Genomic DNA, 18,105 nt, shown 5'->3' on the forward strand with positions numbered 1-18,105 from the left:
ACACACATTCCTGACAGCATAGGTATCCACCTCCTGAAGTTCCCATGAAATCTTTTAACCAAATTCACTTCTGTTGCCTGGAGATGATCGTGCAGTAAGGTTTCCAGCCAGTTCCAAATGAATTCACCACCCCTGGCCATCAAGAAACTACCCTGTCTCTAGACAGAGCACGGTGAGAGTTCTGTGATTCCCGATGGGTAGAGACTGTCAGTCAAGGCAGTGTGAAGCAGTTACAGAAAGAAGACCATCAGTCCCTCTGCCTCACATAAAGACTTACGGGGATCATGTCTCTCAGAGGGGAAATGAGGCAGGAGAATAGGGTCTGGAGGCAGGAAACCTAAGGCCGATGCATGCTCACTGGATATCAGAGGCTACTCTTCAACCCCCCCCACCTTTTTCTGTGTGACAGTGGCTGCCCCTCCTTTTTCTGCCTGGCAGTTGAAAAATGAAAGTACCTCTGATTGGCCACCTCCTGCAACCAATTAGACTGGTCGGTGGACAATGGGAAACTCCTAGAGGGAATTGAAACCCCAGAAAATTCTGTAACCAAGGCTCTTGAGCGGCTTGCATGAGCCCACTCCCCGCCGTGGAGTGTACTTTCGTTTAAAACAAATCTCTGCTTTTGCTGCCTTGCTTTGTCCATTTTGTCCAGTTCTTTGTTCAAAACGCCAAGAACCTGGACAACTACCCTCAGCTGGTGACACCACCTCTGTTGAATGAAGTGTCCATATATGCCTGTTTTGGGGCTCTCATTCTTCTATTCCAGTTCTACTTGTCAATCCCTGTGTTAATATCATGCCATCTTCAAAACAGGTCATTTCTATTGAGGTCTGGCTTGTTTGCTCATACTCCCCATAGCATGTCTTGCCTGATTGCAATCTCCTAACTTTGAGACTGACTTTATTGTCCAGTGTGATTCACTTTGTAAAGGTCCTGTGTGTTCCTGAAAAGAATGTGTAGTATGCAGTGTTGGGTGCTGTGTTCTATAAATGTCCTCTTGATCGAGTCTATTAATTGTGCTCAAATCTATGTTCTTACTGATTTTTCATCTACTTGTTCCATCAATTATTCAGGAAGGTGTATTAAATTTCCTGCTATGATTGTGGTCTTGTCTGCTTCCCCATGTTGTTCAGTATTTATTTCATATGTTTTGAGATTATAAGGGTCACACAGATTTAAACTCGTATCTTCCTGATGAATTGAACATTTAATCAATATGAAGTGAACCACTTTCTCTAGATATACTGCTGCCTTCAATTTTTTGGTTCTGCAATTGATAGAAGAAAAAGTATTTACTAGATATATAGTGTGTGTGTGTTTATATATGTATATGTATGTGGTTTATATATATGGATATATACTTTTTGTGGTAAAATATACATAATATAAAATTTACCATTTTGATAATTTTAAGTGTTCAATTCAGTTGCATTAAGTATGTACGTATTATTGTGCAACAGTACCACTGTCCGTTTCCAGAACTTCATCTCAAACAGAAACTCTATACCTATTAAACAATAACTTCCCATTCTCCTCTCTTCTCAGCCCCTGAGAATCTCTAATCTACTTCTTATTTCTAACAATTCACTCATTCTAGGTACATTATATAAGTGGAATCACACAGCATTTATCCTGTTGTGTCTGGTTTGTTTCATTTAACATGTCTTCAAGGTTCATCCATGTTTTAGGATGTATCATAATTCCATTCCTTTTTATGGCTTAATATTCCACTCTCTGTCTATATCACATTTGGTGTATCCATTTATCCATCCACGAACACTCGGCTGGTTTCCACCTCTTGGCTATTGTGGACGATACCTCTGTGAACATTGGTGTACAGGTACCTCTTTGAGTCTGCTTTTAATTCTAAATTTTCATACACAATATTTTTCATCGTTATCTTCAACCTTTTTATAAACTTATTGCACTTCAGCCTGAGCAACAGAGTGAAACTCTGTCTCCAAAAAAATATATAATTTATATACAATATATATCTAATATATATAATATTAGATAAATATATAATATATATATCTAAATTATATAATATATATGTCTAAATTATATAATATATATGTATAATTTAGAATTTCCATTATTGAGGGATTTCTGGGGACAAAACAAAGACATTATGTCCTCACACATGTGCACAATTCCTAGAAGGTGTCATTTCACTGTCCTGCTTTCCATAGATGTTTCGAGACACCTGAGAAGTTAACTGTAAGTCCAACCATTGCTATTTTGTAAGCAATCTGATTTTTAAGGACTATTTATATGAGGAGGTGAACAAACAGCATAAAGACCTGTTTGCTCATGATTCAGCTTTGATAATTATCAACACATGGCCAATCTTGTTTCCTCTTTACTCTTCGTAATTGATTTGAAGCTAATTGAGGCCATCACCTCATTTCCTAGTAAATATTTCAGTACACAAATGCAAAAGATAAGGGATTGAAACCCAGGGACTCATTTGATCAGGTTGGCCTGCCCTGCTTGCTTTTGATTGCTTGCTTTTAGTTTGTTCTCTCTTTCTCCATGAAGCTGATGGTGGTGGTAGCTGAAGGTCTCCCCTCTGAACACTAAAACGTAACCTTCTCTGGCTACTTTATAGATAACATTCATAGGTCACCATGGTAATGGTCACTTCTCTTGTCTTTTAGAAGCTTAGGCTAGCTACTGTTCAGTTCAAACTGGTTGAGACCACCAGCGCATCAGCTGGGCCTGCTCAAGTGCTCAAGAGGTGACCTTTTGATGTCAAAGCGCCAAAAATCCTACTTTCAGATCATGCTAATGCTGCCATTTTCTGTACGTGTGTCCTGTGAAATGCCAGGAACTCTGACTCTGCTTGCACACAACAGACCGGTGACTTCATTTTTCCCTACTGCCAATCACCTTCCCCAACCCTTAGACCATCGCATTTCCCTAACCCAGAAATATCTGTAAGCCTTACCTTTGCGGGAGGCAGATTTGAGAGCTGTTCTCCTACATCCTCACTCAGCAGCTCTCCAAATAAATCTTCTCTTTTGCAAAACCTGTGTCACTGTGACTGATTTACTGCTCATGGGCAGAACAGACCTGGACCTGGCTGGCCACAGGATTTCTCAGATGCCTTTAAGAGTGGGAAGCTGCTAAAATATGCTCAGCTTTATAGCCTCCGAGCTGCTGGTTTTTTTGCTGCATCCCTTAGATTCTCTCCTGTGCACATGAAGGTTAGGAGTCAGCTGAGGATTTGAAGGGGATTTGCAAGCAGATTTTGGGTTTTCCCTCCATAGGTCCCCGTTTTCTGGGAATTTCCTCCTCAATTTCCAGCTTCTTTGGAAGCCCCAAACTCCAGTCGCTAGCTGCACATCCCTTAACATTGCTGCTTTCTGTTTGAGATCTCTTCCGCTGTGTGCAGCAGCAAGCTGGGAAGTCCCTCAGGAGAAACATCTTAGTAAATGTGAGGCTCATCTCACGTGCTTCCTTCATATGAGGACTGTCTGTTCCCTGCTCAGTTTCTGCCTGCTTAGGTTTATCCCCAGTCCCTTCAAAGACTTGTTTGTTATATTTTGCCCAGAGTTTATAAATAATTTTGGCAGAGGGGTTAATCTGATACCATCTAGTCCTCCAAAACAAGAACTAGAACTCTGGCCACATCTCTTTTCATCCAGTCTTTTGATACTCAAATTATAATGGCCGTGACCTCTTAATTGCAAGAAGCTTCATCTTTCCTCTGCAGCATCTTCTTGTGATAGTCTAAAGGAATTTGTCTTTATTAATACTGACTGTGAGGGAAGAAACAAGAAAGGCTGATTCGTCCTCTAAATGCCCTATCCTCCCCTGGTGTTTTTTGTCTTCATCACTTCCTGGAGATACTGGTGAAAACAGAAAGGTGAGAAGCTTATTTAAAGGTTGGCCCTGTTTCAGGAATCTCCTCAACTTCGAAGTCAGCAATTCTCAGGGTGTGATACCTCTTCTCTCCAGCATTACTTCCAGTCAGGCGTCAACCCATAGAAGTGTTCAGATCCCTTCAGGTCACATATATAAGCAGTCATTTTCACCTAGGCGGGCTCAGAGTTCAAGTGCTTGGTCAGGGCTGGTGTTAAGCATGAGATACAGACTAAGTTCTCTTCTATGTTAACCTAGCCCTTGTGTTGACTCCAGATTGTGTATTCCAGACCTCTGGCCCTCTTAAGATTTCTCTGGGGTTATCTGAGGGCCAGCTTACTTCAGTTGGAGATATTCCAATTTATTAGAAATATGTCAGTAAGTTAGAAAATCAAAGGGAAATCACTCGGATCCTTATTCTCTTCCTGAAGGTCCTTGTTTTAGGAGGCAAGAGGGTACCACCTACTTTTTTCTACCAACAACGTTTAAACTTTTGTTCCCTGTTAATCTTCCCTACCCCTCCCAACCCCCACAAAAGAAAATCCTGCTATTTTCTCTAAAACAATAGGTGGGTTCTTGCTTTTGTGTAACTAAGTGACCAAACTGTATACCTCCCCAAATTAAAAAAAAAAAAAAGGCCACTCTGAGGTACTTTAAAAGCTCTCTTCTTAAAAACAGAAATGGCTAGCAAATCTAAAAACTTAATTTCATTATGAAAAAAAGCTTTTGGAAGACATACATGTGGCCAACAAACATAAAAATGCCCAACATCATTAATCATTAGAGAAATGCAAATCAAAACCACAATGAGATACCATCTCACACCAGTCAGAATGGCTATTATTAAAAAGTTGAAAAATAACAGATGCTGGTGAGATTGCAGAAGAAAGGGAATGCTTATTCACTGCTGGTGGAAATGTAAATTAGTTCAGCCACTGTGGAAAGCAGTGTGGAGCCTCTCAAAGAACTTAAAAACAGAACTACCCATTTAACCCAGTAATCTCATTGGGTATATACCTGCAAGAGTCCATTCTCTTGCTGCTATAAGGACATACCCAAGACTGAGTAATTTAAAAAGAAAAAGAGGTTTAGTGGACTCATAGTTCCACATGGCCGGGGAGGCCTCACAATCATGGCGGAAGGTGAAGGAGGAGCAAAGGCACATCTTACATGGTGGCAAGCAAGAGAGTGTGTACAGGGGAACTGCCCTTTCTAAAACCATGAGATCTCATGAGACTTATTCACTATCATGAGAATAGCTTGGGAAAAACCTGCCCCCATGATTCAATTACCTCTCACTGGGTTCCTCCCATGACACATGGGGATTGTATAAGGGAGCTACAATTCAAGATGAGATTTGGGTGGGGACACAGCCAAACCATATCAATACCCAAACGAAAATAAATTGTTCTACAGTAAAGACACATGCACTCATATGTAGCAGTACTCACAATAGCAAAGACACAGAATCAACCTAAATGCCCATCATTAATACACTGGATAAAGAAAATGTGGCACATATACATCATGGAATACTCTGCATCCATAAAAAAGAACAAGTTAACGTTCTTTGCAGCAACATGGAAGGAACTGGGGGCCATTATCCTAAGTGAACTAATGCAGGAACAGGAAACCAAATACTGCATGTTCTCACTTAGAAGTAGGACCTAAACGTTGAGTACACATGTACACAAAGAAGGGAACAGTAGACACCGAGGCCTTTGTGAGGGTGGAGAGTGGGAGGAGGCTGAGGATCAAAAACTACCTATTGGGTACTATGCTTATCAGCTGGGTGATAAAAGTTTGTACACCAAAACCCCATGATACTCAGTTTGCCTATACAACAAACCTGCATGTGCACCCCTGAACCTAAAATAAAAGTTAAAAAAAGATAAAATTTATAATCAGCAACAACCACAAAAGCTTTTGTTTCACAAAGCATTCATTACAATATGTAAAATAATACTTAGGACAGTCGGTGACTCATTAAGAATCCAAAATGATAGCTATTTTTATTTGACAAATTTCCACTCTATGCCAGCTCTAAGTCCTAGTTCCTGACTACATGGTGCAGAGGGAGCTTAAATTAGTCAGGTCCCTTTATGTTTTTAAAAGTATGGTGAAGTTTTAACCATTTTAAAGTGTACAGTTCAGTGGCATTAAGCCTGTTCACCCATGTTATGCAGCCATCACCTCTAGGTCCAGAACTTTTAAAAATCACCCTAAACAGAAATGCTAACTAAGCAGTCACTCTCCATTTCTCTCTCTTCTCAGCACTGGCAACCACTAATCTGCTTTCTATCTCTCTGGATTTGCCTATTCTGGACATTTCATATAAATGGAATCATTCAGTATGTGGTCTTTGGTGTCTGGCTTCTTTTACTTAGCATAATTTTTTTGTTTTTGTTTTTTGAGACAGCCTCACTCTGTCTCCCAGGCTGGAGCACAGTGGCGCGATCTCAGTTCACTGCAACCTCCGCCTCCTGGGTTCTAGCTATTTTCCTGCCTCAGCCTCCTGAGTAGCTGGGACTACAGGTGCATGCCACCATGCCCAGGTAATTTTTGTATTTTTAGTAAAGACGGGGTTCCACCATGTTGGTCAGGCTGGTCTCAAACTCCTGACCTCATGATCTGCCCGCCTTGGCCTCCCAAAGTGCTGGGATTACAGGCGTGAGCCACCACGCCTGGCCAGCTTAGCATAATGTTTTTGAGGGTCATCCATGTTGTATTTTTCATTCATTCCTTTTTATGGGTGAATAACATTTAATTTTATGATATCAAAACACATTTTGTTTATTCATCTGTTGGTGGACAGTTCGATTGTTTTAACCTTTTGGGTATTGTGAATAGAGCTGCTGTGTTCATTGGTGTATAACATTTTGTGAACAAATGGAAATGTTTTTATATGAACACCTGGTTTCTGTTCTCTTGGGTACATATTTAGGAGTGGAATTACTAGGTCATATGATAATTCTGTGTTTAATTTATTGAAGAATCACCAAACTGTTTTCCACAGTGGTCGCACCATTTTTCACCCCCACCAGCAATGTATGAAGGTTCCAATTTCTCCACATCTTTACCAACATTTATTCTCTATTTTTAAGAAATGGCTATCCTCGTGGGTGTAAAGTGGTATCTCATTGTGCTTTTGACTTGCCTTTCTCTAATAACTAATGACAGTGAACATCTTTTTGTGTGCTTTTTGGCCATTTATATATCTTCAGAGAAATGTCTGTTGAAGTCTTTTGTCCCTTTTTAAATTGGGTTGTGTTTTTTTGCTGTTGAGTTGGATTTTTAAAGCTTTAAATTGCAGAAAACCAAACACCAGCTTAAACAAAAAATGATTTTTTTTTTTTTTTTTTTTTTTTTTTTTTTTGAGGAGGAGGAGGAGGCTTACATAGCTGGAAGGTAAAAGGAGTGATTTGTTTAGTTCCAGGAATTCTAACAGTGTGAGGAAGGCTCTGTGTCCTCTTTACATCTGTCAGCTGTGATTCCCTCAAATTAGTTGTAGAGATTTCTTTTACTGCAGAGTGGCAAGACGACCTTCAGTAGCACCACATCTATCTCCTCTCCTGACCGACAGTGGAAAGAAATCTTCCTAATACCTTTCATTTTAAAGGAATAGCATTAGGAGAAATACCTAATGTAGATGACGGGTTGATGGGTGCAGCAAACCACCATGGGACGTGTATACCTATGTAACAAACCTGGACGTTCTCCACATGTATCCCAGAACTTAAAGGATAATAAAAAATTACTTTTGTATTTATTTATTTATTTAGAGACAGGGTCTTGCTCTGTTGCCCAGGCTAGAGAATAGTGGTGCAATCACAGCTCACTACAGCCTTGACCACCCAGGCTCAAGCGATCCTCCCACCTCAGCCTCCTGAGTAGCTGGGACTGCAGGTGTGCATCACCATGCCTGGCTAATTTTTTTTTTTTTTTTTAAAGACAGAGTCTCACTCTGTCGCCCAGGCTGGAGTGCAGTGTCGAGATCTCAGCTCACTGTAAGCTCCGCCTCCCGGGTTCACACCATTCTCCTGCCTCAGCCTCCCGAGTAGGTGGGACTATAGGCACCAACCACCATGCCTGGCTGATTTTTTTGTATTTTTAGTAGAGATGGGGTTTCACTGTGTTAGCTAGGATGGTCTTGATCTCCTGACCTTGTGATCCGCTCGCCTTGGCCTCCAGCTAATTTTTAAATTTTTCATAGAAACGAGGTCTCCCTATGTTGCCCAGTCTGGTCTCGAACTCCTGGGCTCAAGCAATCCTCCCACCTCAGCCTCTCAAAATGTTAGAATTACAGGTGTGAGCCACTACGCCCACTCTCTAATACCTTTCAGAAAATGTCCATGAAGAACCTACTTTACATTTCATGTCCAGGTCTTAAATGATCATGGTAGCCGATGTTATAGGTAGCATAATTTGCTGAGTCTAGGTCATGTACCCACTGATGTCGTCATGGTGACAAGTCAGTGTTGGCCCTGTCCTCACCACAGGGAAGGGGTTCTCCATAGAAAAGTAGAGTTTAGATCTGAGAAGGTAGTTGAGAATGAGTGCTGTATAGTGAATAATAGTAGATTTTTTACCCCATTTTACCCCCTGTATCTTTGGTTGTATATATATTCACATACCATTCTAATTGTACATATAGTTTCAAAAATGCCTCTGTTTCTCCAAATACAACTATACTTTATATATATTTTCAAAAACAGATCTACCTCCTTCTTCCAAAGATAAATATCTATGTTTTGTGTCCACCATGGCCACCTCTAAGAGAGGTGTGAGGAGAATTTCGTTTCTGGGAATGACCTACTTTAATAGCCTGGGTATTTACTGAAGGACTGAAGAATTACAGACACCTGTTTCTGGGCTTGGCATTTTTAGGCAGTATTTAAAACCCCAGTTGACGTGAATTTGATGATTCTATGGCATAATAACCACATCCAGAGATCTTGTCTAAACCTGGACCTTGACTCTTGATCCTCATCTTGTGGTTTCTATTTCTTGCCAATAATCTATTCTGGCTTTTCCCTATCTCCCAAAATCATGCTTTCTCTTTGCTGTCAGATTTGGCCAATGTGAAAGACTTGAAGGGGAGCCGGGTGCGGTGGCTCACGCCTGTAATCCCAGCACTTTGGGAGGCTGAGGCAGGTGGATCTCCTGAGGTCGGGAGTTCGAGACCAGCCTGACCAACATGGAGAAACCCCATCTCTACTAAAAATACAAAAAAATTAGCTGGGCGTGGTGGCGCATGCCTGTAATCCCTGCTACTTGGGAGGCTGAGGCAGGAGAATTGCTTGAACCTGGGAGGTGGAGGTTGCAGTGAGCTGAGATTGTGCCATCACACTCCAGCCTGGGTGACAAGAGCGAAACTCCATCTCAAAAAAAAAAAAAAAAAAAAAGAGAAAAAAAGACTTAAAGGGGAAAATGAAGCTATATAATGTGGCATTTCCCCCAAGATTATAACCTATTGGATGCATTTTTATAAGGAGTATGACACTTTTGTCTGGCAAAAAATACCTAGAATATAATATTTGAGAGAGAATCAGACTTCCCAAATTTTCTGGCTCATCCAAGACCCAATATTTTATTTATTCATTTATCCTTTTTTCAACAATTTAAAAAATTGATGGATAAGTTACGTAGTTTCAGGGTACACACGATAACTTAATACATTCATACAATTTGTATACATCACATCAGTGTACTTGGGATATCCATCACCTTAAATATTTGTCTTTATCCTAGAAATGTTTGCATTTTTCTCTTCTATCTATTTTGAAGTGTACAGTATCTTTTTGTAAACTACAGTCACCCTACACATCTATTGAACACTGGAGCTTACTTCTTCTATCAACTTTATATTTGTATCCATTTATCAACTTCTTTGAATCCCCTACTTCTGCTACCCTTGCTGGCTTCTGGTAACCACCAATCTACCCTCTACCTTCATGAGATTCACTTTTCTTAGCTCCCACATGAGTGAGAACACGTGGTATTTGTCTCTCTGTGCTTGGCTTATTTCACTTAACATAATGACCTCTAGTTCTATTTGTGTTGCTGCAAATGACAGGATTTTACTCCTTCTTACAGATGAATAATATTCCATTGTGTGTATATACCACGTTTTCTTTAGCCATTCATTTGTTGGTGGGCACTTAGATCGATTCCATATTTTGGCTATTGTGAATACTGCTGTGATAAACATGGGCGTGCAGGTAGCTCTTTGATATATTCATTTCCTTTCTTTGGAGATATACCCAGGAGTGGGATTCCTGGATCATACAGTAGTTCAATTTTTAGTTTTTTGAGGAACCTCCAAACTGTTCTCTGTAGTAGCTGTACTAATTTACATTCCCACCAACAGCATACAAGGATTCCCTTTCTTCCACATCCTCGCCAGCCTCTGTTTTTGCCTGTCTTCTTGATAAAAGCCATTTTAACTGGGGCGAGATGATATCTCATTGTGGTTTTGATTTGCATTTCTCTGATAATTTGTGATGTTGAACATTTTTTATATGCCTGTTGGCCATTTGTATGGCTTCTTTTGAGAAATGTCTACTCGGCTCTTTTGCCCATTTTTAAATTGGATTTTTTTTTCTTTGGCATTGAGTTGTTTGAGCTCCCTATACAGTCTGGTTATTAACAGCTTCTCAGGTGGTTAGTTTTCAAATATTTTCTGCCATTCTGTGGGGTTTCTTTTCACTTTGTTGATTATTTCCTTTGCTATGCAGAAGTTTGTAGCTTGGTATAATCCCATTTGTCTATTTTTACTTTGTTTGCCTATGCTTTTGAGATCTGACATAAAAAAATCTTCACCTAGACCAATGTCCTGGAGTGAGTCCTCAATGTTTTCTTCTAGTAGTTTCATGGTGTGAGGTCTTAGATTTAATCTTTAATCAATCTTGATTTGATTTTTGTATATGGTAAGAGAGAAGGATCTAGTTCCATTCTTCTGCATATAGTTATCTAGTTTTCTTGGCACCATTATTGAAAAGTCTATCCTTTCCCCCATTATATGTTCTTGGTACCTTTGTTGAAGATGAGTTGGCTGTAAATGTGTGGATTTACATGTGCATTCTCTATTCTGTCCCATTGGTCTGTTCTGTGTTTTTATGCCAGTGTCATACTGATTTGGTTACTATAGCTTTGTTATACAATTTGAGGTCAGGTAGTGTAATGCCTCCAGCTTTGTTCCTTTTGCTCAGGATTGCTTTGGTTATTTGGAGTCTTTTGTGGTTCCATATACATTGTAAGATTTTTTTTTCTATTTCTGTAGAGAATGTAATTGGATTGCATTTAATCTGTAAATTGCTTTGAGTGGTATTATAATTTTACCAATATTAAATAGTTCAGTTCATGAACCTGGAATATCTTTTCATTTTGTTGTGTCCTTTTCAATTTCTTTCCCAGTATTTTAGTACGGTATTTCTTTATTTCTTTGCTTTTGTCTTCACACATTTTAGCTTAGGATGCAGAATCTGGCCTTTTCAAATTCTGACTCCCAGTCCTCAAAGATTGCAAGGTATAGGTATAAAGATTTTTCTAAAAAATGAAGTTTCATTATTCCCTCTCTGCTTTTAGATAGTATAGCTTGGACTGAACTTCTGCTTTTCTCATAAAATATTATTTGAGGCCACAAGTAATGTTCAATATCTTGCTATTTTTCTCGGGGCTGAGTCCAAAGATTTAACAAACCATCGGATAGCCAGTTGCATTTCTACTGTATAACAAAAATTTTCAAATAATTATTTTGGAATGGGAATAATTATCTCCTCTCTGTTTTGCACCCCACATTATCTCAGCTATTTTCATATGTGAGGGCCTGTTACTTAAATTATCTTATTCTCAGGTATAAATTACTCAGGAATTTTTCAGTAGCAGATGACAGAGACCCAACTCAAAACTGCTTGAACAAAATTCAAGTGGGTGGTGGGGGGTGCAGGTGTGTGTTTCAAAGGAGGGGAAGACTATTTCCACTTCTACAAGTACATGCTAGATTGGACGCTGACGGACGGAATCATCAATTTATTAGTGAAGCATTAACTTGTGTTGAACAAGACAAGCTGGGTCAAGCATTTGAAGATGCTTTTGAGCTACTGAGGCAACATTCAACTGGAGATCTTCAAAGTGTACCTGGTTTTCTTTCTTTCTTTTTTTTTTTTATTATACTTTAAGTTCTAGGGTATATGTGCACAACGTGCAGGTTTGTTACATATGTATACATGTGCCATGTTGGTGTGCTGCACCCATTAACTCGTCATTTACATTAGGTATATCTCCTAATACTATCCCTCTCCATCCCCCCTCCCCACAATAGGCCCTGGTGTGTGATGTTCCCCTTCCTGTGTCTAAGTGTTCTCATTGTTCAGTTCCCACCTATGAGTGAGAACATGCAGTGTTTGGTTTTCTGTTCTTGCGACAGTTTGCTGAGAATAATGGTTTCCAGCTGCATCCATGTCCGTACAAAGGACATGAACTCATCCTTTTTTATGGCTGCACTTACCTGGTTTTCATCAGTAATTGTCCCCATGTCCGAGGAGATTCCAACTGCTATGGAGTGTTGCTTACAGAGGAATCTGTTTATAATTGGAGAACTTTAATAAATAATGCTGCAGACTTCTATTTTGAAGGAACTATTCATTGATCTTTGTGGAACATAACCGAAAGCCAGCTGGTACAGTCTGCTGTTTTCCAGCAAGAGGGAGGACAAGGCAGGAAGATGCTCTGTTTGAATAACTACATAAATCTTGATAAAATCCCAAGATGGCATCTGTATTCAGTAAGTAGATAAAACCAAAGGCAGTTTCCAGTTTGTATCAAAAAAACGAAGAAAAATTTGCCAAACTTTGAGGAATAAGGGCAACGGGAAGGCCATGATCAGAAAATGGCCAGGGCACGGAGGAATTATGGAAAAACTCAGGGAATCAGCAAAATCTGGAGAAAGCTCATTTACCAGTGAGCTTCAGTGGGGCCATTCTCTGAAGATCTCTCCATCTTTTTTCTCGGAGAAAGAGATCGTCTACTCACAGTATGTTCAACTGATCAAGAACATCTCAGTTTAAATAATTGGAATGCAAACTAAAATTATACATATGCCAGTTACCATGAGCTTAGTCACCGTGATTGCTAAATATACTCTCCCATTTCATCATCTTTTTTGGCATTAGAAATCCCTACAAGCTTCGGGATTTTTCTCTTAAAAGCAAATACTGAACATAAAAAAATTAGCTTCATTGCGGCTATCTTTTATCAAATAGCACATAATTTATACAGACTTGGGAAATTTTGCCAGTGAACAACTTGATTGTTTCAAATCATCAAGCCCCATTTGAAAGCATGGACTAAATATCCTTGCTCTTACTATTCTCTATGCAGCCACTTGCTTCTAGGTTAACAATGCCAGTGCAGATGATTTGATTTATGTATTGATATAAACATTTTCCTGTCTTACACCTCAGGTGAAAAATCATTTGGATATATAGCTGATGGCTTTACAAAAATTATTTACAAACGGTAATTGCATATAATACAGTGTTTATGCCAAAGTATGTTTATGTCTTAAAAACTTTAGTGGAAATATCTATTCAGGTCCCTTGCTCATTTTCTAATTGGGTTTCTTGTTTTCTTAATATTGAGTTACTTGAGCTCCTTCTGTATTTTGGATATTAATCCCTTGTCAGATGTATGGCTTGCAGCTGTTTTCTCCCAATCTGAGTTGTTTCTGCATGCTGTTGGTGGTTTCACTGGCTATGCAGAAGCTTTTTAGTTTGATATAGTCCCATTTGTCTATTTTTGCTTTTGTTGCCTGTGATTTTGGGGTCACATCCAAATAATCGTTGCCCAGAGAGTGTCATGTAGTTTTTCCTCCCTGTGTTTTCTTCCAGTAAGTTTAGAGTTTCTGGTATTACATTTGAATCTTTAATTCATTTTAAGTTGATTTTTAGTTCTGTATATGGTGTGAGATCAGAGTCTAATTTTATTCTTCTGCAGGTGGAAATTTAGTTTTCCCAACACTATTTATTGAAGAGACTGTCCTTTTCCTATTGCATATTCTGATACCTCTGTTGAAAATCAGTTGACTGTATAGTAGTAGATTAATTTCCAGGCTCTCTATTCCACTCCATTGGTCAATGTGTCTCTCTCTCTTTTTTTTTTTTTCCCAATACCATGTTGTTTTGATTGCTATAGCTTTGTAGTATACTTTGAAATCCAGTGGTGTGATACTTCCAGCTTTGTCCTTTTTGTTCATGACTGCTTTGGTTGTTTGAGGTTTTTGTGGATCCATATGAATTTTTGTTTTGTTTTGTTTTTTGAGATGGAGTCTCACTCTGTGGCCCAAACTGGAGTGCAAGTGGTGTGATCAGGGCTCACTGCAACCTCTGCCTCCCAGCTTCAAGTGATTCTCGTCCCTCAGCCTCCCAAGTAGCTGGGATTACAGGTAAGCGCCACCATGCCTGGCTGATTTTTGTGTTTTTAGCAGAGATGTGGTTTTACTATGTTGGCTAGGCTGGTCTTGAACTCCTGACCTCAGGTGATCCTCTCACCTCGGCCTCCCAAAGTGCTGGGATTATAAGTGTAAGCCACCGTGTCCAGCCCTATATGAAGTTTTGGATTTTTAAAAAATTTCTATGAAAAGTGATGTTGGGATTTTCATATGGATTGCATTGAATTTGTAGATCACTTTGGGTAGTATAGACATTTTCGTAGTATTAGTTCTTCTGAACCATGAACATGAAATATCTTTCCATTTACTTGTGTCTTTTTTTTTTTTTTTTTTTTTTTTTTTTTTTTTTGAGACGGAGTCTCACTCTGTCGCCCAGGCTGGAGTGCTGTGGCTGGATCTCAGCTCACTGCAAGCTCCGCCTCCTGGGTTCACGCCATTCTCCTGCCTCAGCCTCCCGAGTAGCTGGGACTACAGGCGCCGCCACGTCGCCCGGCTAGTTTTTTTTGTAGTTTTTAGTAGAGACGGGGTTTCACCGTGTTAGCCAGGATGGTCTCGATCTCCTGACCTCGTGATCCGCCCGTCTCAGGCCTCCCAAAGTGCTGGGATTACAGGCTTGAGCCACCGCGCCCGGCCTTACTTGTGTCTTATTCAGCTTATTTCATCAACATCTTATAGTTTTCATTGTATAAGTCTTTTGTCTCCCGGTTAAATCTGTTCCTGGGTATTTTATTTTATTTTATTTTTTGTAGCTATTGTGAGTGTGATTTCTTGATTTCTTTTTGGATAGTTTGTTGTTGGTGTATAGAAATGCTACTGATTTTTGTGTGTTGATTTTTTATCCTGCAACTTTATTGTATTTATTAGTTTTAACAGTTTTTTTGACAGGATTTTCCATAGATCATGTTGTTGGCAAACAGTGAAAATTCCATTTATTCCTTTTAATAAAAGGCCTTCACTATTTTATTTTTTATTTCTTTTTCTTGCTTAATTGCTCTGTCTGGGACTTCCAATTCCATGTTGAGTGGAAGTGGTGAGAGTGGGCATCCTTGTCTTGTTCCAAATCTTGGGGGAAAGGCTTTCAGTTATTCACTGCTGAGTCACTGTTAGCTGTGAGCATCTCTGGATAGCTTTTATTGTTGAGATACCTTTCTTCTATACCTAATTTGGTGATTGTTTTTATGATTAAGGGATGTTGAATTTTGTCAAATTTTTTTCTGCTTCTGATGAGATGATCATGATTTTTGTCATCTATTCTGTTAATGTGGCGTATCATTTATTGACTTGCATATGTTGAACCCTCCTTGCATTCCAGGGATAAAGACATTTCTCAAAAGAATACACATAAATGGCCAATAGATATAATGAAAAATACTCAATATTGCTAATCATTAGGGAAATGCAAATTAAAGCCATAATGAGACATCATCTCACACTGGTCAGAATGGCTTTTATCAAAAATATGAAAGATAAATGTTGTCAAGAGTGGAGTTGTAATGTGGAGAAAAGGGAACCCTTGTGCAATGTTGGTGGGAATGTAAATTAGCATGATCAATATGGAAAACAGTATGGAGGTTCTTCAAAAAACTAAACATAAAATTGCCATATGATCTTGAAATCCCACTTTCGGGTATTTACCAAAACGGTTTAAAATCAGTTTGTCGAAGGGATGTCTATACCCCATGTTAATTGCAGCACCATTCACAATAGCAAGTTACAGAATTAACTGCATCAACACATGAGTGGATAAAGACAATGTTGCATACTTACACAATGGAATACTATTAAGCCTTAAAGAAGAAAGATATTCTCGGCCAGGTACAGTGGCTCACACCTGTAATCCTGGCACTTTAGGAGGCTGAGGTGGATGGATCACTTGAGGTCAGGAGTTCGAGATCAGCCTGGCCAACATGGTGAAACCCCATCTCTACTAAAAATACAAAAAATTAACCGGGCATGGTGGTGGGTGCCTGTAATCCCAGCTACTCAGGAGGCTGAGGCAGGAGAATCGCTTGAACTGGGGAGGTGGAGGTTGCAGTGAGCTGAGCTCACGCCACTGCACTCCAGCCTGGGTGACAGAGTGAGACTCGGTCTCAAAAACAAACAAAACAAGAACAACAACAGAAAAGAAAGATATTCTGACATTTGTGACAACATAGATGGAATTAGAGAATATTATGCTAAGTGAATTAAGTCAGGTTCAGGGAGACAAGTACTGCAGGTTCTCACATATATGTGGAATCAAACAAACCCATAGAAGCAGAAGGCAGAATGGTGGTTACAGAGGCTGGGGGTTGTGGGGAATGAGGAGATGGTGTTCAAACGGCATCAGATTTTAGTCAGACAGGAGGATTTTATTTTATTTTTTTATTTTTTATTTATTTATTTATTTTTTGAGACGGAGTCTCGCTCTATCGCCCAGGCTGGAGTGCAGTGGCCGGATCTCAGCTCACTGCAAGCTCCGCCTCCCGGGTTCACGCCATTCTCCTGCCTCAGCCTCCCGAGTAGCTGGGACTACAGGTGCCTGCCACCTCGCCCGGCTAGTTTTTGTATTTTTTAGTAGAGACGGGGTTTCACCGTGTTAGCCAGGATGGTCTCGATCTCCTGACCTCGTGATCCGCCCGTCTCGGCCTCCCAAAGTGCTGGGATTACAGGCTTGAGCCACCGCGCCCGGCCAGACGGGGATTTTAAAAATACTTTTGAGTTCTGTTGCACAGCATGGTGAATATAGTTAATAAGAGAGTATTGTACGTTTCAAAATTGCCAAGAGAGTAAATGTCAAATGTTCTCACCACAAAAATGTTAAGTATTTGAGGTAATGGATATATGTTAACCAGCTTGATTTAATTATTCATAAATTGTAACATCACTTTTTATCCCATAGATTTATATAATTATCAATTCTCAATTTACAATTTCAAAAATAAAGTAGGAAGGGGATTTATTGGCTCATAGAGCTAAGTCTGAGGTCAATAGGGTTAAGGTGTGGCTGGATCAGATGTCATCAGTACTCTGCTTTCCTTTTCATCCTTTTTATTCTTTCTCATTCTCTCTCTCTCTTTTTTTTTGGCGGGGGGAGACAGAGTCTTGCTCTGTCACCCAGGCTGGAGTACAATGGATTGATCTTGGCTCACTGCAACTTTTGCCTCCGGGGCTCAATTGATTCTCTAGTAGCTGGGATTACAGGCGCCTGCCACCACACCCAGCTAATTTTTGTATTTTTAGAAGAGACAGGGTTTCACCATATTGGCCAGGCTACTCTCGAACTCCTCAGGTGATCTGCCCACCTCGGCCTCCCAAAGTGCTGGTATTACAGGTGTGAGCCATCACGCCTGGCCGGAAAGGGTTTCTTAATGACAGCTGATGGGATGGGATTTGAACTGGCAGGAAATAAAGTGGCAGATACTCCTTTGGGCGGCTGCATCAGCAAGACTGGAGTCAGGGAGTTGAGATGAGGTGGGACAGGCAGGAGGGAGCCAACTCTCACTTCCTCCTTCTTTCCCCATTTGTCTTCTTTTTTACCCTGAGCAGATATCTGTCATCCTTCTTTTCATTTAATATTGTATCATAAGCATTTTCCTTGTTGCTAATGTATTTTCTTAATACACTTTTTATTTTGGAATAATTTTAGATTTACAGAGAATTAATGAAGACAGAACAGAGAGTTTTTGTATTCCCCTCCCCCAGTTTGCTTCTCCTGATGTTCTCATCTCACATGACTGTGGTCAATTGTCATAACTAAGAAACCACTCTTAATATGTTACTATTTTTATTTTTGAGACAGGGTCTCA

The 18,105-nt window shown here is 39.8% G+C and overlaps 1 pseudogene; it reads left to right on the top strand.

Moving 5' to 3' along the window:
* The first annotated feature begins 11,342 nt into the window (after positions 1 to 11,342).
* LOC104659410 lies at positions 11,343 to 13,003 on the top strand (annotated as a pseudogene).
* Positions 13,004 to 18,105: the final 5,102 nt, after the last annotated feature.

Source organism: Rhinopithecus roxellana, chromosome 19, assembly GCF_007565055.1.
Source record: "Rhinopithecus roxellana isolate Shanxi Qingling chromosome 19, ASM756505v1, whole genome shotgun sequence".
NCBI lineage: Eukaryota > Metazoa > Chordata > Mammalia > Primates > Cercopithecidae > Rhinopithecus > Rhinopithecus roxellana.